This window comes from Equus przewalskii, chromosome 1 (assembly GCF_037783145.1).
Source record: "Equus przewalskii isolate Varuska chromosome 1, EquPr2, whole genome shotgun sequence".
In the NCBI taxonomy this organism is placed as follows: domain Eukaryota; kingdom Metazoa; phylum Chordata; class Mammalia; order Perissodactyla; family Equidae; genus Equus; species Equus przewalskii.
Window position 1 is genome coordinate 102,622,892 of NC_091831.1, and position 16,685 is coordinate 102,639,576.

The window sequence follows — 16,685 nt, forward strand, 5'->3', positions numbered from 1 at the left end:
AAAAAAATAAAGAAAAATCTTTAAAAAAAAAATCATACAAGATATATTTATCAAAATTGCCCATGTTCTGAGCAAGAGAGGAACTACTAGTAAATAGTAAATAATTGATATCACAAAGAACATGCTCTGTGACTACAACACTATAAATTAGATATGAATAAGAAAAAAATAGTCAAAGAACCGAACATATTTAGATATGTAAAGTACTCCTTTAATAATTCGTGGGGCAAAGAAGAAAACATAGAGAAAGATAAAATATATTTAGATGTCAAAACTAAAATAGTAAAGATCAAATTACATGGACTGTAGATAAGGCAGTACCTAGAGGAAAATATATAGCCCTAAATGTTACATCATAAATAATAAATGCTGAAAATTCTTTAGCTAAGCATTCAGCATAACAATTTAGAAAAAGAACAAAGTAAAAAAATAGAAGGAAGGAAAGAGATTTAGAAATTAATGAAATAGCAATCCAGAAAAACACAATTAATAAAAAAAAAACCTTTGATAATATTGATTGAGAAAAAAAAGTGAACCTATAATAGGAAAGACAGTATAGAATTAATGTAGAGATGGACAAAAAAACACCCTGGAATAGGGTATAGAGCTGAGCAACAGGCTCACACATGTTCATGTGAAAACATGACATCTAACAAAGTTGATATTGGAAATTAGTGGAGGAAAAATGGATAATGCAAAAATGAGACTGGATTAATTAGTGATCCTTGTGAAAAAAATTAAACAGCATCCTCATATTCAAAAAATCAGTTCTTGGTAGGTTAAGGATCTAAATCTGAAAAGTGAAACTTTAAGTATCTGGAAGAAAAAATATTTTAAGATATTCAGATAGAGAAGGATTTCCTAAATGACAAGATAAAAAGATAAAGGAAAACGCTGATAAATTTGACCATGTTAAAATTAAAACAAACAAACAATGTAAAGAAAAACAGCATTAAAAAGTAAAAGGTTTTGTTACTTACTGGGAGAAGATATTTGCAGCTTATATGACCAAACAAAGGCTTAATATCTAGTACAATCATAAAGCCCTACAAATCAATAGAAAGTCAACAACTTAATAGAAAAACTGAATGAATTTATACAATAAAATATGAATGGCTAATAAATGTATGAAAAGATGCTTAACCTTACATACTGATCAAGGAAATGCTAATTAAAATCACAAGGAGATAACTATTGTGCAACCAGCAAATGTGCAAAACTTGAAAGGCTGATGCAAAGTTTGATGAGAATGTGCAGCAAAAACAACTTCTTTGAAAAATAATTTGGCAATACTTAGTAAAACCAAAGACACATATACTTCATTTCCAACCACTTCAAGCTCCGGGCTTAGAGCAGTAGTTCTCAAACTTTAGCCTGCATCATAATCACCTGGAGGGCTTACTAAAATCTGCTGCAACGAAAGAATTTGCATGGACAATAAGTTCCCAGATAATGTCAGTGCTGGTGGTCTCAGGAGCGTGCCTCAAGAACCACTGTCCTAGAGAACTTGCCTGCATGTACCCGGGGAGACAAACATAAGAATATTCATTGCACTGTTTGTAACAGCAAGCAATTGAAAGCAACTTCAATGTCCCTCACTGGGAGAATGGACAGAGAAGTAAATTGTGAGGCACACTTAAACAGCACTTACAATTAATGAGTTTGATTTTTACAAAGAAGTTAATTGGAAAAGAGGAAAATATATACAATATGATACAATTTTAATGAAGTTTAAATGCATGCAAAATCATCCTGCATATTGTTTGTACATTTATATAGAAATTTAAAGTACAAGTAAAAATATAAAAGGATTAGTAGGAAAAATATAAAAACTTGTACCGTAATAAAAGACCAACTTCAGAACTGTGGTTACCTCTGGGGAGGGAAGAGGACAATGGAATCCGGAGGAAGCACACGAGGGGCATCAACTCTACCTGTGATGTTTTATTTATTTATTTTTGTTGAAGAAAAGACCTGAAGCAAAATGGAAAAATGATAAGATTTGATGGGTACACAGATGTTTGTATATTATTTTCTAATTTTTATTATATTTGATGATAATCCTAATTTAAATGGAGATAGAGATACTAAGTGAATTCAGAAGCCTGAAGGCTCTGTCACAGACACAATATTGGGTTGGATGGAGTTTTCCTCTGACTTTGATTTTGAGTTTCTTTAATCCCAAAATTTATGCAAAAGCAAGAAAACGGAACAAAACTAGGTATTTCTGAGAACTGGGAATCTAATCAGTTCAGAGTACATAATGATGACAATAGTCATATTTTTAATTAATGTTCTATATATTTATACTCTACTTTCATATGGATATTTAAGCTTATTTAATCCTCTCAACAACTCAGAAATAAGCAGAAATGAAGTTATCATCTCCATTTTACATATGAGGAAACTGAGGCTCGAGAGGCTACGGTATCCAATAGCTAAGTAAAAGCCTGAACCTGGGCAGCCCCCTTGGTCTGCTAACTTTGATCTCTATCCTTGTATGTAGGCATCCAGGAGAGGTAGAGGTTTTGCTGGTAAGTGTTCAAGTCAATCTTATTCCAGCCTGGTAGGGGATAAAAGTTTTTACTTCAGGGGCCAACCCGGTGGCATAGTGGTTATGTTCGCAAGCTCTGCTTCAGCGGCTGGGGTTTGTGGGTTCAGATCCCCAGTGTGGACATACACACCTCTCATCAAGCTATGCTGTGGTGGCATCCCACATACAAAAAGTAGAGGAAGATTGACACAGATGTTAGCTCACCGACAATCTTCCTCTCACACACAAAAGCATTTTTTCCTCCAAATTTGTTTTGACGCTGACTAACAAGAACTCAAGGGATTTCTGCCATATTAAATTGCTTTCTGCCAGTGAGCTGTTCTGCTGACATAAAGCTTTCAGTTTTTCTAGGAGAAGCTCCTGGAAGCAGCGATGTGGTTGATGGGTGAAGCCTGGGTTTTGAAGTTTGTGTGGACGGTTTTCAAGTCCTCATGCCATCACTCACTAGCTGTATGAAGCGGGCAATTTTATCAGCATTGAGGAGCCTCAGTTGCCTCATCTGTCAAGTAGGACCCCCTCGCTGGTGAGGTTTGCAGGGTCTACTGTGTGTGCAGGGTGTAATCAGTGCCTGGCGTGTAATAACAGCTCAGTAAGTGGGTGCTACTCATTGAACAATTGTTACATTTATTAGTTGAGATACTGCCAACTTGTGAAATTTATTCCCTCTTTCTCACTTCCTCCCCCATGAGCTTTATCGAATTCAATATGGAATACACTGAAAGGTAAACATGGAAGTCCATGCCTGTCTCACCAGTCGATTTCTGTCAATTTAGAATGGAGGAGGGGCATGGGGAGAGAAGAAGGAGGGAAGGAGGGAGAGAGAGAAAGAAAGAGAAATTTCATTTCCAAGATTTCTAAAATTTCTGAAAATTTTCAATTCAGCAAAATACTTGAACAATTACAGAGCGGAAGAAGTCGCAAAACATAAATGCAAGCTGTTCATGAATATTTATTGAAAAATCTGACCTATGTTTAGACTATTTCTTCAAAAGCAGCAATGGAATAAAAAACAAAACTAGCCTGGTATTTTTGTGTAATCATCACTGCAATTGTGGTGTAATAGACAAATTACTTGTGAATTGCTGCAAACAGTGAGAATTTACTGGTTTATTAAGTATTGATATTTTGTTTAAAACTGTCATATAGGTAAAAACACTTGAGAAGTAGTGCTTCTAGAAAGTGTCAGTAAGCATAGTCATCCTAGCAACTCACTAAACTTTTTGCTTAAGGCTTCTCCTGGAAATAATAAATTTGGAAAGAGGTGCTGTAATAAATAATGGCTAGATTTAACTTGAAGCATCACTACCAGATAGTATTTAATAATGGCCTTTGGGTAGTGTTGCTGTGAACTAAGCTAACTTCTTCACTAGGAGACCTTTGAGAAAGAGGAGGGCAAGGAAATGCTCCGTGTCATGGTTGACACCCATTCCAACCTCCCTTTAATTTTAGGAGAGGTTGTGAGCATTATTCTGCTGCATACTCATTTCTAAACGAATGGGCCCATGCTTTCCTGCTGGTTTAAGGCTGTAGATCTTTCTTTATGCTGTTTCCTCTGCCTGGTGTGCTCTCGTCCTGCCACCTCTGTCCCTTCCACCTGGAGAATCGAAGTCAACAGTTAAGGAACTAATTTAGGAATTTCTTGAAGAAACACCAGCCCCCAATAGTACTGCTGAGTCTCTGCTCTGTTCCGATAATAATAACAATCAGATAATGATAATAAACTTTTATTAAATATTTTTGTATGCCAAACATTCATCCAAGCACTTTATATAACTTATTTCATCTTCACGACAATGTCATGAGAAAGGTATTATTATTGAAAGAGTCAGGGCCTGACTTCTGACTATTTGGCTTCATCACTCATTTACTATGTGCATACTCATCATTATCTCTCCAGTGTAGGGTTTCTTCAACTATTCATTTTCCTAAGATGACAGCAGTTAAACATGAAAAATATAAGGGATAAAAATAAGCTTATTTTTTTTGCAAATAATCTCTTGGAGATTCACAATACATAGTCATAATTTAAAGGCTCAGAGAAGTCCTATAATAAAGAAAGCTGTGTAATTTTGCCTCTCCCAGCATTTCCCAAAGAAAACCATGCCCAGATTCAGACTATTTTGTTTTTTCGTCCTTTTTCTTCTCCTTATGCTCCTCTTCCAACTCTTTCACTTCCATCCCCCTTCTAACAGATACTGGGTAAACTTGCTCTAATGCCCACATGTAGTTTTATGCTTATCAATCTATCTTGTAATTATTTATTTTTACATTTATTTCTTGTATTGGCCTGTGAACTTCTTGAGGGTGAAACTGTGTCATTCGTTGTTATGTTTTTAGCTCTGTTCACTGTGACGTGAAAGTGGTGTGCAGGTTTCTTGTTTGGCTGTGTTCAGGAATGTATCTGAGATGCTACCTCCTCTGAGAAGGGAGAAGTAGGCACCGAGATGACTGACACATTGGACCTTGGTGATTAGTAGGTCAATTGTGCCCCCAACAAGCCCAAAATATGAAAGACAGCTAGGTAGACTCGCCCAACACCAGGATGTTGATAATTAGCGTGAGAGCCCTCCAGTAAGTATACATCCAATTCCGCAGATGCCTGGGAGAACCCTACGGGTCAGGAAAAAGAGCCATTGATTGACTGGCCTATAGAATGCCCATTTGGCAATCTAAAGGTGTAAGGCCATTTGGCGCTTTATTAGCTTATGATGCAGATGTGGACACAATGGGCCTGGAAATCCCTTGAGACCCAGGGCATCAGGCTACATGATGGAATTTGCTAGAAGAAGCTTTTCTAAAAATAATCTTTTTATGAGCAAAGGCAGTACAGTATCCTAGGCCAAAGTGGCTTTATTATCTCTTACTCAAAGACTGCAAGTAAAACTACAAACGCTTATCGTAAATTAAAGCCATATGTTCTCAAATATGAAACAATCGTTAACATTGGTTAAGCAATTTCTATATTCCAAGCGTTTTATTTATGTTAACTCACTGAATGTGCACAGTAACTTCATGAGGTAGCTATGATTACTATCCCCATTTTACAGATGGAAACTGAGATATAGAGAATTAAGTAACCAGCCCAGAGTCATATAGCTAGCAGTTATGGAGCCAGGATGAAATACTGCTGGTTTTGTTTCTACCATTTATTGCACATTTCCTATACTATAAAAACTTCTTATATTGTGCTCAACATTTTAGTATCTTATAGCTGATTTACATAAGTAGTTTGAGACTGTCATACTGTTCCACGCTGAAGTTTGAGCAATAAAAAGGTGACCATTGTGAAGGATGACTAGGAGATTCATAGCCATGGTGAAGTTGACATAGGTGTTAGAAAAGTACACATGAGCCTTGGAGGAACAGGAGGAAGAGAAAAATCTACGCATCTCTTGGACTTGTAAATCTTACCTCTGGTGGAGTAAAATGGTGTTATGCAGGAAAAAGACAATGGGATTTATGAGATCATGGAAACTCATTCTTTCATCAAGGTCTCCCCTGCCCCCTTTGAGAGATCACCTACTATGTGCAAAGTGCATACAAGCCTTAGGGAATGTGACTGGCATCAATTCATCTCTCCGTTGGTTTATCATCCAGCACTTCATACCCTCAAATAAACACAAAAGTAGTAAAACAAAATGGAGTTCAGAGAAAGGAGAATTTACATCCACATTAGGGATTTTGGGGCCTGGTCTTGAAAGAATGGGTCTTTTGGCGGCTATTTGAGGAGCAGGAACTTTGATTTATGGCAAAAGATATTCCTCATGTGCTAAGCAGAGTGAATCAAGCTCCAGAGTTGAGATAGCAATGCCATATTTAGAGAATGAGGAGCAGCCCTGCTCAGAGACAGGGCTTGGAAAACAGATGGAGAAGTGGTCTGCTAAGTGTCTGCCTGAGCAGAGGATGCTGGCATCCTGAGCAAAGATCTTGGGAAGCCACTTTCAAAGCCATTTTCATATCTCTATGAGGCAGGTTTCAAATGCCTGGCACATAGTAGGTGTTCAATTAGTATTTGTTGACAAAATGAGTGAATTGCACAATGTAGAAAGGCAAAGTGATTGCACAGCATCTCAGCATTGCCTACCAACCAATTAGCCTGAGGCCAAATAGTAAACCAAGCTATAGAACATGTTGCCAATTCCTGGAACAACTTCCAGACATTAAACTGCTGGACTTGCTCTTTGGGAGTGCCCAAAGGTGACCAGGGCACTTGTAGCATGCTCTTCTCTGTCTAGCCTATATCTGCTGATATGAGCTATCTTCCTCTGGGCTGTATAGAGTTTTTTCTTGTTTAAGACAACAATGAGAACTAGAAACTCCAGGACCTTAGATTTATCCATATATCTGTAAAAGCCTAGCAACCAAAGGTATTATCTTTATTCGGAAGAAGTAGAGCACTTTCAAGGTTCAGAAATATATATATAAAAATTGAGTTCTGAAATGGTCATTTTTTTCCCCCTCAGCTATGCCATTATAGTGATCAGCCAAGCTTCGGTAAGGTAAATACTTTTGGAAAATAAGTGGAAATTTGCTGCAAATCAGTCCCTTTTGTGCATGGCCGCGGGAGCATGTTGAAATGTTTGGACACTAATACCCATTCATTTTCTTGGCTCCATAAATAAAAGCCGCCAGCTCTGTGGCGGCCGTGAAATGGTATTCTTCAGGGCTCAGCAGGAACCCCCATCCTTATTACCACTGCAGGGGGCAGGACAGGCCCAAAATAGCAAGACAACTAAATCAAGACATTTTCAATGTCTAACAAAATGACTGTGTTTTAGAAAGAACCAAAAGGTTGGAAAAAATTGGACAGCTTTTGTACTTAGTGTAATACCTTTGTTAAAAGAGTTCAGACGGGAAAAAGGAATCTTTTAAAAATGCATAAGCATATTTCTGAATATCATTTAAAATCTTCAAAGATCTTATGAAACTGTAAATCGGATGCACTGATGTAGTCATCAGAGGATTCAGGCTGAAGATATATTCCATTTGGGGACCCCAGACCGTGGATTGTCGTGTGGGCTGTCAGAAGAACTGGGCTGGTCTTATTATGTGTGTAGGTTACATGGGGGAGTAACTTTAAAAGGAGGTCAGAGAAGCCTTTGAAGGAAACTGAGCGGCTATTCTGGCCTGCAAATCTTTCTCAAATTAAGTTTTTTTTTTTCTAAATAGGCTAGTAGACCTGAGCATGTTTTCACTATTACCCTTTCTTTTATCAAGGGAAAAATTATCAAAAGTATTTCCTAAGAATCCTAAAGGCATGGCAATAACTGGGCAGGGAGGGGAGCCTTGGAGAAAAGTGTTCAGAAGATATTATTGGATTTTCTTCTTCTCACTGCCACCCCGCCCTGACAGTTAAGAAGGACTGTTCACCCATTTTGAATAAACAATTAATTCCTTTTGTTGTCATATTATAGCCCACAAGTAAGTATCCTGTCCAATAACAATTAGGACTGAATTCTTTTGCGTGGTGCAATACTACACGTCGTCTGACATTATTTTAATGAAGCATGTAAATGTAACTCATAATTCTGACATAAACCAGTCATTTTATGTAGTATAACTCGAAAGGTTTCCTCAAAGTGTAAACACCATAAGATTCTTGCCAAATCCTTCAAAGTTAACATGCCACTCAAACCTAAAATATAGGTCTTTGGGATTTTTGAAAGTTGATAAACAAAGACAAAACTACCCCCACCCCCTCCGATCTCATCTTCAGTCTTTTATGACTCAGACTTTAATGAGAGCCATAAACATTACCTTGCCTAATAAAAATTCCAGTATTTCAGAGCTGGCTCAGAGAATGTGATCCACATCTGGTGACAACTGGAGCTAATTAATATCTTTATAGGTGTCTTCCATCCGCTAGAGTTTAAACAGAAATAGTCAGGGGTGCTTACATCAAAGCCCGAGGCATCGAGGGCTGTTGCTTGCTTTCCAGTCTGAACTGATAACAAGTAGACCAATTTTTATAGGATTGTAAAAGCTAAGTGTAGAGATGGTTCACGCAGAGAAGCACTTTGCTCCACTCTTCTTGCCATTCTGTGCTCGTGTTCTGGTTTTGTCTGCTTTAGGCTAGCCTGGCTAGTTAGTTAGACATATGGACAGGCAACAGGAGAAAAAAAATACTAAAAAGAGGCAGGGAAGCTAACAAATAGCTATGCTTAGGTTTAGACAAAGCACACAGTGACCCATACATACCAGATCTTCTTACAAAGATCTTTAAAAATCAGCTCTGTGAAGCATTTGCTTGTGGCACAGATAAGGTTTATCTAACGAGACCAAGTGAAAATTAGAAGGCAAGATGAACTAGCACAACTGGTGCTAATATGTGTTTTGAAGCGTACCAATTGGCCTAGTGCAATGTCACAGCTCTAGGCTAAACATGCAGGTGGTCGAGGGCTTCTTTTTCAAAGGTTACCCTACAAAGAGCATGCCAGCCCTTCTCTGTCAATATGGGCCAGTACCCCGGGAGCTCCTGGACAATCGGAAAATAATGACATCAACCTGACCATGGTTAAGTACATAACATGCTGAAGGTTCACGGATGTGTAGCCTGGAACAATAAAGGAAAAATAAAGACGCTTGCTTGGCGGGCCCCAGCTGTTATTAGCCATGCTGTGGGATCAAGGAAAGGTATGATATGGACTGCCATTTCAATTGGGACCAGGTTAATCTCTCAATTGGAGGAGAAGAAAAACAACAACAGGAAAGCAGCCATCAGAATGAACGGAGGGGACCAACGACAATATCTTTATTTGCATAATCTGTGTTTAACCCTTTACTAATAGAGACCACGTTTCCTTCAAATAAGCTTAATTTTCTTTAGACTGGTGGGCAGAGAGCCCAAACACCTCAAAGTTCAACCAATGAGCACACTATCTAATATTCATTTAATATGTATGGCTCAGACTTACGGCTTAGGGGGGAAAACTCTAACCGTGCAGATTAAAAGTGACAGGCATCTCTGAAGGGAAACACTATTGGAATTTATTCTGGCCCGGCCTCCACTGCTGACTTGGTGATCTTCAGAAAGTGGTTTAATCTCTCTGCTTTAGCTTCCTTACTTGGAGTCTTACTTACTTGAAATTAAGTAAGAGAGTTGGTAATTAAGTAAGCCTCACAGACCAATATTGTTCGAGAAATTTCTTTAAAAACACAAAGAGCTATCTGCATGCTTATTAAAGGAAACCTGAATTGCTGATTGCATACTCAAATACAGAGGCAATTCTGTGTGAACGAGCGAGTTTGTGGATGAAGTGTGCACTCTAGAAGGTGAGGGGCATCATGGGGGATGCAGGCAGCAAAGAAAGATGTGAACTAAAATTTTGCCAGAAAGTGGTAAGAGAAACTGGAATTTCTCAGGAAGAAGGACTGAGGTTTTAGCCCTTGTTTGTTCTGTTTCTTTGTTTTTGAATTTGTTTTCATCTTTTCCTGAACCATCTATTTCTACTTACATTTTTTACTTCCCAAATAAAATAGGAGGACAAGGAACTTTGTAAATTTAAAATGATCACTTAGAGAAGGAAGATAAAGATGGCCCCAAATTGTTTCTAGTTCAGCAAAGGAAAATGTTCTTAGGTTCCAATGCTCCCGTTGACTTGGTTCAGTGAGTCTCAGGTTATTTTGAACTTTTAAAGAGGTGGTGGGCTGAAGACAGGTGCATATATATGTTGTACCAGTTTTTATATAATTAACCGTGGCCGCATCTCCACAAAAAGACTGTTTTGAACAATCATTGTGAAGAATTCTTTTTTCCCCAATTACTTACGTTTTTTAAATTATAAAAGTACATCCTACAGAGCTATGTATACTAGAGTAGGAAAAAAGTTTACATAATCTTAGTTTCCAGCTCAAACAGAATAACTGTTTTGACACAGTTCATTCTCTTTTAATTATACTTGTATTTTTCTTCCTTACAGAGTCAAGATCATGTCATATATAAATTGTGTTTTACTTTTTTCTCAGTCAATATTACAGCACACTACTAGAATCTTCATAAACATGCTTTTTATCTGCCTGCATGACATTTCCTCTTCTGAATTGAATATTTTGGGTTGTATCAAATCTCTTATTTAATATTAAAATAATATTACTCTAAATAATGATACAATTAAATCATTTTGTTTGTCTTCCCTCATTTGTAATTTATTTCTTAATATAAATTTCAGCTAGAGAGGCAGAGTAAACTCTTCAAAAGCAACAGATTATAAAGAGCCTCTTTACTATAAATCCTATTTAAAAAAAATCACTCAAGTATTTTTAGCTTTAGCTCCAAGGATAAACAGGAAAATGTTGTAAGACTTTAGAAACATGTTTGAATAGACCTTTCATGCCTAGTGGTCAGAATAGGCGGTGTATCACACACAGATAGAGATTAGAGTGTGTGAGAACTCTTCACTCCTTATTGGAAATGATCTTAGCCAAACTGCTAGCCCAGCCCAGTCTCTGGACATTAGTTTATTGGCATAATTGACTGAATATTTAATGAAGCTTGTGGTGTAGGGATCTCTTCTACTAGATGCATGGTTGGACATGTCCCAGAAAACTTCTGGGATTGTGAGGGGCTTTCCATGGATTGACTCTAACCCAAAGAATCATCGATAAGAGTATGTTTGGTTTTGATCCCATGATCATCATAAGGCTTTCTCTTAATATATACTGTTTCCCTCCTTCAGGCTTTACCCTGGATTAGCATCTACTGTCCTGCTAAGGTTTCAAGTCCGGCGTGTTTCCAGTGGATGAAAACTAACCCTGTGTTACACAAAGAACCTAAGCTACAGCAATCTAGATAACTTAAGGGTAAGTGCAGCGTTAAGCCAACTTTTTCTTGATAAACTGATGCTACATTTTATAAGTGGTGTGTTTGTGAAAACTTATGCATAGCACTTTTGTATTCAAATCCAGTACCATGGTTTTTATGAATTCCTTCTTAAGAAAACAAATATTTTTTGTTTGGGTTTTCCAACACTTTCTTATCAGAGGTAGCTTTGGATCTTTAAAAACTCTGTGTACCAAGGCCAGTTAGCTAGTAAAAGTAAATTACACACTCATTAAACATTTGGAAAGTTTATTCAAGATGGAAGTTGATTGCAGGTCATTGGAGTTATGAAGACTCCAAAACAAAAAGAACTGAACCCCAGGAACCGTAAGATTCAACATGATAGGAAAGTAACCCATAAAGAACACATTTTTCTTTGAACAAAAGTTTCATGGCTCGTCTGTTTGAATAGTTTCCATTAAAGCTCCTTTTTAACAGTGTCTGTGAATAGATTAAAATGTCACAGATTAGATCAAAGAAAAGGAAGAAGGATGAGGAGAATACGTAGGAAATGGAGAATCAGAAGTACCATTACGTTTTTGGAGACTAAAATATAAACCAATAAAAATCGTAGGTTTGTTAAAATAATAAGTTAAGGCATGAACAATTAATTTTTAGACTATTTGTCTAAGAACTTAAGAAAGAGAAACATGTTGAAATGAAATGGTAGAAATATCTATCATTAGTCAGACTCTCAGTTTCTTTAATTAAAGAATGGATGACCAGTCTTTGGCTTCTGCCCTTGTTAAGTCTCATGGAAAACCAAAGCTTGCATTTCTGAAATCCTTGGCCAAGTCTTCTGTTAGAGTAAACATTCACCTTGGTAATTATGGAATCACTTTTGGGGGAGACTCTAAAGACCAATCTTCAGCTCAGTTTAGCTCTAATCAAGGATCAGTCAATAAATGATTTCTAATATGACGCATATGACTGAAACCTATGTCATTTCATATGGAACTATTATTTCATAGAACTACCATTAAATTGTTCCATTAAAAATGACAATCACTCTAAATTAGGAAACACTTTGTATTGTGAAGAACATAAAATAAATCACATAGGCTAAAATATCCTTTCTTAGCTTTCTTCTATCTCATTCTTCACCAGTTGTCCCTTGCCAATATGGTTTCCCTTTAAATGGGAAATTGGATAAAGTTTAGCAGTTAAGCCATCATTTTGTTTCCCTGGCAAATAAGCTAGTTTTGGAAATATATTAAATCCTGTCTCATTTCATGCAAAACTTATATATAACCACAGTTTGGTGTTGAGTGATAGGTAGAACCTCATAGCATCCAGAGAAGTGTGTGGAATTCCAGTTAGCAATCTGAAATGGCTCCAAATCATTCTGGCCTGGAAGCTTCACAAATATGTTTCGTCGTGAAGCCTCTAGTATAATATATATATTACAAGCATCTACCATAATCATGTGCATACTTAAAGCTACCAGCTGCTTTTAAGTCTGAGTGGGAAGGAGTAGGGGATTAATATTAAATAATATTGGCAACTGTTATTCCCATCAAATTTGTTATTGTTCCAGATGCAATCTTAAAACATTGTCTGATTTTGTTTCTCATTCATTTGTTCTTTCCACAGGTATTTATTATAGAGGAGTGCTATTGTCCAGTTCTGCATTGGAAGAACAGAAGTAATTATACTACTGTAGCTTCTAATATCCAAGCGGGAATTTTGCTTCATTAAGTAAATGAAGAGATGAGATTAGAGGTGAACAAAACTAGGAAGAGAATCAGAAGGAGAATTAACATTTCTTAGTGCATACCATGTTTTAGAAACTTAGGCGTTGCCATGTAATTCTCACAGCATCATTTACATATTTGTGTTGTCATCCCATTTTAGAGATGAAGAAACAGGTACTCAAAACGATGAGGTCACTTGCTAAAGATCATAGTTCCAGGACCTGAACTGGGATCCACATGTGTCTGCCTGACTTCAGAATCCTTTTTACCATCAATATATTACCTATTAAGAAATGACTGTGATACTACTCGGATTTCTAGAGAATATTAAGCGAAACACATACTCTTTCTTTTCTGCTCATAAGATCATCAAGACTTGAATTTATCTTTCTAACTGGATTGACAATGATGTTCAACATAGCAAATACCCACTGCCTTTCTACTTTCCAAAACTTTCTTCCATTGTCACTACCTTGAACAAGGAAACCTGTGTCCCCTGCCATCGCCCACAAAATAAATAATACCTTTCCTGAAAAACATTTCTAAAGTTTTGAAAGGTTAATACAAATGATAAGAAGAAATTGAAACACTTTTTTTCATCATTCAGTTTTTTATGTTGGTAAATTTCTATCTAAACACAATTTCCAAGATTTTTAAAGGAAAAAGTATGAAGAAAAAAAAGATAATGGATTTATTTATTACTTTTCATTTCAAATCATCATTTGCAACCTATTTTCTTTTCTTTGGAAAGGAAATTTTTGAGGGTCATCCATGGTATTTGAATGGATCTGGAAAACCTAATGAAAAGAGTTGAAATGAACGAAGAACACTGAGAATAGAAAATTCTCTGTTTATCCAGAGAGGACTGCATCTGTAGGATTCCACAGCTTCCTGGACAAAGTCCCCACAGGAGGCCACCTGTAAGAGTACAAGACCTTCAGCCTCTGGGGGCTGTTTTGCCTCCATCCTTTCCATACAAACAGCCCGCACACATTCTGTGCTGTGCTAAATCTGGTGATGGCTTTTCTTAAGTGTGCACCTGTCCATTAGGAATGGCAACGAGATTCCCAACTCGTTTTACATAGGCTACTGCACAGCAGTGGATGTTAATGACTTTGGAGTGTTTTGTCTTTGACAATAAGCCGGAATCTTGACTATGCAATTGACTGCAACTACATAAATTGCTATTTGGAATGAATCTTAATATATACACTTGTGTATATGAATACAGCTAGCTGCACTTTCCCCATACGATCATGGTTGTTAACATTCTACCCATTTTAAGTGAGCAAATTTGAATAAAATGCCTTCGTAATACATTCTGTGTTAACATCAGCTATTTAAAAAGCCCAAGGATTAAAAGTTAATTCCATCCTTTTAATTCAAGGGACATATAAATGGCATTATGGGTAGAGCCAACTCCTCTTTTATCAGTCCTTTCATGCTGCCACCTCACTAATTCTTGGTTGTTCAAATGCTACCTACATAATAAAAGCCTTGAGTTAATTTACTAAGATTTTACACCAGTGCAAATGAAAGAAAGGAAAGTGCTAAACAAGGCAATTAGCACTCTGTTTAGTGCACTCCCAAAATAAATGTAGGCAATTTACAATTTGGCAAATGGCACTCTATCCAGATCCAACTCATTTATGCCTAAGGGGGTGGTACAGTTCATTAGGGGGAAAAAGTGTTTATATATATTATGCTATTGAGGCCCAACCCATTTTGTACTCCAGCAACAGATGCGACTCCTCCTGAGGTTTATTAGTGTTTCTTGCAGAAAAATGCCAAACTATTACGCTTTCAAATAAATGGTCCAAAAAGAATGCCTTTTACTGTGGCGTATTGGTAGCTAGCTTTACGAGATGGGGGAGTGTACAAGTGTGTGTAGGGGATGGTTTGCAAAACTTATAGTCATAGGTTGGAGCCGCTTTTGTAGCTCCCGGAGTGTGCATTTCCACTCTGATTCCAGTTGCTGAGATCCGCTGGAACTGTTCATTTGAAGTACTACTGACTGTCTCTTAATTGACAGGAAGGTTGCTCCAAGCCTTTTATGTTTATTCTTGTAAGCCTCTTATTAGTGCAAAAATAATAGATGTTGTTAATGCAGAATCACAACCAACATTAATATTTAAGATGCTTGAATGATAAAGGTTAAACATGTGTTTATATTGCTTTTGAACAAAGAGCTTCACAAAATAGTTCAGAAATGTAACGATGGGCCAGGCTTGGAAGAATTGTGCCCAGTCTGAGTCTCTCATTCTTTGGGATGTACTCTTTATTTTAGGGAGGTGAAGTTTCTCTAGTTCAGTTTCACAGATGACTGTTGTCTGGAATTTGGATTCCCGAGGTAAAGAAAATATGAAATATTGACATCTGAGGAAGGAAGTTGCAATAAAATCCACCAGCTTTCCCTGTATTTTTGTTTATTTCTGAGTCTATATAGTTCCACTCAGTGATTAAAAAAACAAAAAGACAAGGCAAGGTAAAAGCATTCTTTTGTGCCCTCTAGCTGCTGGAAGCACAAATGGAAAATAAAATTCTCTGATGATTAAATTCACCTAATCTGGCTTGGAGGGGGAAAAAACACTATTTCGATGAGCTAGAGTTCTTTTTTCTTTATACAAATATACCCAAATAAATAAAAGTTTACCTTCTTGAATTAATTGCATTTTCATTTTCAGAAGACAGAGCAGAATAATAATTCAAGAAGACCTCTTAGAAAATCAAACTGTTGTAACACTTCTCTCAAGCAGATGATTAATGTGACACAAAAATTTTGGACTCTGCATTGCTTTGACTATTGATCACTGATTTTAATTCTGTTTCTAAAGGAAGTTGAATAAGGATTGCGACCTAGAGTGACTTTGACTTGTTTGTTTGTTTCAGGAATACTGTGATGGTTTTTAGAACTGATGACAAAGCTAGGAAGCATATGTATGTTTATGAAAATGAATGAGGCATGTATACTTCATTTATATGTAACCTTCTACTTTAAGGTCACTCTGCATGGAAATATTATCTAAATCAGTCCTTAAGAAAACGTTGAATTTGTGGATGACAGTCCTGATACGAGTTTCGGTTACAACCCTTTAAATCTAGGCTACATTTCAAATATAAAAATCAGTACCCCACGTGGTTCCCTTGCCACTGAAGAGAAGAACGTTTGTGAAGGTAGAATAAATGGCTTACTTGTGGGATGGTTCCACAAAGGAAAGACCCAAATGCCCAATTCATCATGTGGTTCTTTTCTGGGGAGGAAATGTCTTGCAGCTTGGCACATGCATGCTGCTCAGAATTGTGAAAAAGTGAAATAGTCTGAAATTTGCAGAATTGTTAAAAAGAAAAAAATTTCTCCGGGTTTCTTAAGAAAACGGTTTCCTAAATGCCCTATGTTTTGCAGTGTATCTTGGTGAGTGTGTGAGTATGGGGGAGGGGGTGGATGGGGTGGGAAGGGAGTTGAGCTGTTTAATGATTCAAGGAAATCTACAAGAAATGTTTTTCTCCCCCTGAAGTGAATGCACAGCTCAGAGGACTTAGTTGACGAGTCTCACAGCCATACCCAGTAATTCCCGATACAGTGGAGAGTTCACCATAAAGGGCTCAGTCTCAACAGATG

General features: G+C 37.1%; 1 long non-coding RNA gene across 1 annotated transcript in view; it reads left to right on the plus strand.

Annotated features, from left to right (window-relative positions):
- Nucleotides 1–14,383, plus strand: part of LOC139076649 (uncharacterized) — a 64,765-nt gene extending 50,382 nt beyond the window's left edge. The window contains exons 2-3 of the long non-coding RNA XR_011528523.1: nucleotides 11,230–11,353; nucleotides 12,966–14,383. This is a non-coding gene — a long non-coding RNA (uncharacterized lncRNA). The remainder of the gene's footprint in view (nucleotides 1–11,229; nucleotides 11,354–12,965) is intronic.
- Nucleotides 14,384–16,685: the final 2,302 nt, after the last annotated feature.